Here is a 3,011-nt window from a genome sequence, read left to right on the forward strand (position 1 = left end):
TACTTGTGAATTTTAATAATTAAAAAAAATAAAAATTTTATCACAAAATTTAAAAAAAGTCTTTTTTTTCAAAAAGCCCAAAGTCATTGTATAAAGATTAGACTGTGAAAGTTTGAAGAAAATTGCTCGAAAAATGTAGGAGGCGATAGATTTTAAACAAATTAGTCTTTTTTCCCTTCCCATAGGGAACCTATTATGCGGTCTGATTTTGGCTGGTCATATCTTTAAAAAAATTCGAATTTTTTAAAACGATAAAAAGCATCTTGAAGCTTAGAAAAATCAGATCAACTTGTAAAAAACATGGCTTACCTCCCCTATGGCCTTAATATATAAACAATTTATTGAATTCAAACTAAAATTACAGATTTTTTTTTCAAAAAAGCCATTATGAAATATTTTTTTTAATTGGAAATATTACATTAGAAAATTATCAAAGATCAAAATTAAAGCTGTTTACATTCATTACATATGAAGTAAAATAATAAACAATTATTCATATACAACTGAAAAAAGAATTAAAACAAACCGTCTCTGTTGATTGTATGATTATGTTTGGAACCTTGTCTTCATTCTGTTAAGAATATTTTTAAATAATAAATTAAATTTACACTTCAAATTATATTATATAAACAGTGAATAAATTCAAGATATTCATGACGCACTGTTTTAATATAAGTGACAGCCACAATGAGTAACACAAACAATAATGTTTTATTCAAAGAACTTTTAAAAATAAAAAAAGTGTTTGAAGTTTTAAAAGCTTAAACAAACATACAAATATTGACACTAATGTTTTGGCTGTGATACAAAACAAAAGTATGTATAAATATTTGAAAAAAATAATAAACTATGTAAGCTTTTGTGATTTATAATTCTTGCAGAGAAAATATATATATCTAGTTATACTTTTAAACTTAGATAACATCATTTTTTCATCAGTTTATTTTTATATTAATTAAATTATATTTCATTTTAATAAAATATTTTTGATACTGATAAAACTAAACTTAAGAATATCATTAGATTTATTTCTAAAATGTAGTAATATATTACTGTATGTATAAATAATAACTTTAATTTAAAAACAAAAAATATACTTCACAGAAACTTTTTATTTTATTTAATTTAAACTTTATCTAATACAAAAAAAAGACTACAATAACTTACTAGTTTATATCTTTAATTTAAATAATTAAGTGCTTCATCATCAGCATATAAATAAAAGTGCTACATCATCATATCATAAAAGTTATTTATAAACGAGTTATTATTGTCAGAAGACACTTACACTAATCCATGATTCATATAAGCTATGGAGAGCAGAATCTAAATGAGGTCTTTCAAAGAAGTCCTGTTTGTTAAAGATATATTACAATTTACTTTTTTACATTTACAAAAAACTACAAAAAATTTAAAACTAAGGATTTTTTGGTAATTTTTTATTCAGAATTATTTATTCTCGTTAAAAAAATTGTAGCAGTTTTAAACATTTTGTAAAAAAAACTGTTTCATGCACAAACTAAGAAATATTTTGTTTATTTACACTCGATTTGTTTTAAGAAAGTAGAAGTTTAGAACATCGTAAGTTACATAGAACTGAAATGGGATAAAATTTAAATTTAATGCTTTTTTAGTATTTGATTTTTAGCTTCAAAAATAAATATGAACCATGTTAACTGCTGTATGGAAATATTTTTGATACATAGATATACTTGAATCCAATTATACGACATTTTATTGCATAGATTACAAAATAACTAATTATAAAAACTTATAGTTTAACTTTTTTACTTCTATATTAACATTATAATAAATTTAATTAAAAGCAAACAACTTACCACTGCGAAATCTTTTTCCTGGAATCTGATTTCAGTATCCTGGAAATTAATATTATTTTTCCTAAAACATAAAAATATACAACTGTGTTGAAACTATATTTAGAAACACCTATAAAACAAATAATTCAGACAGTAAATTAAACTATGTTAGAGCTATACATTTAAAAAACTTTTTTTAGAAAAAAAACTAATAAGTTTTATTAAAGATGTAAAACATTTAACAAAGCACAAAGTAACCGTTTCTAATATTTTAGAATGTTCAAAGAACTTTTTCATGAAGGACTGATAGACATTTTTCATGTTTGCGTCCCCAATAAATGCAATCTTCTGTTTCTTCAGACAAGATGAACCGTCACTAAATGATTAGTAAAGTTTGAGTTGATTTGTTTGATAATATATAAGTTTACTTTTTTAGCTTGTTCAAAATACTTTTCAAGAAAACTTTGTGTCATTATATTTCAAGTGTACTTAAAAATTCAAGTACAACTTAACCAAATTAATTTTTACTGTACAGTAACCTCTCGGATCTTTACGCACTCGTGACGTTACGCACTCTCGTTTAGTTACGCATTTCAGAATTCTATAAAATTCAGAAAATAAAAATTTTAATTTTTTTTAATATTGCACGAACTAGGTTTAATGTATACTTTTAAACTAAAATATGTTTTTGAATGCTAACGTACCTATCTATATCTTTAGACTTTGTAAATTTATGTTCCTTGACTAATTGATAAACAGCTAGTTATACCTCAGTTTATCAGAAATTTTGTTAACAATAAGAGATTAAATCAAAATTCTGAAATAAACACGACTGTGTTTAATAATGAAAGTATAATGAAATAATGAGAGTTTAAAGCGCAAAGAAATATTACAGCAGTCTTGCCCTATATATTAATAAACACCATTTTATAATTGTGAAGAAATGCTTAATTATAAATTGAATTTGCTAAGTAGAATAGAATATAAATGTCACATATAAATAAAGATAAAGATAATTTCTACTTATTATTAAAATAGGAAAATTATTTCTACTCGTATTATTATTAGTTTATAGAAATTCAAATCCTTTTTTTTAATATATGTATAGTTTTATCTGTTGTTTTCATATTTATAAATGAAGTAAACAAATAGTTAAAAGTGTGAAAGGGCCCAGTCTACTTTTAATTAGAAGCA

The 3,011-nt window shown here is 22.9% G+C and overlaps 1 long non-coding RNA gene across 1 annotated transcript; it reads right to left on the minus strand.

The window, feature by feature from the left end:
* Positions 1-1,288: 1,288 nt before the first annotated feature.
* On the minus strand, positions 1,289-2,193 carry LOC145846752 (uncharacterized). The gene is made up of 3 exons (XR_014370874.1): positions 2,076-2,193; positions 1,839-1,877; positions 1,289-1,351 (listed from the first exon to the last, which is right to left on the minus strand). It is a non-coding gene; the product is annotated as an uncharacterized LOC145846752 (long non-coding RNA).
* Between the last annotated feature and the right edge of the window lie 818 nt (positions 2,194-3,011).

Source organism: Thalia democratica, unplaced genomic scaffold, assembly GCF_965202585.1.
Source record: "Thalia democratica unplaced genomic scaffold, ktThaDemo2.hap1.1 HAP1_SCAFFOLD_602, whole genome shotgun sequence".
NCBI lineage: Eukaryota > Metazoa > Chordata > Thaliacea > Salpida > Salpidae > Thalia > Thalia democratica.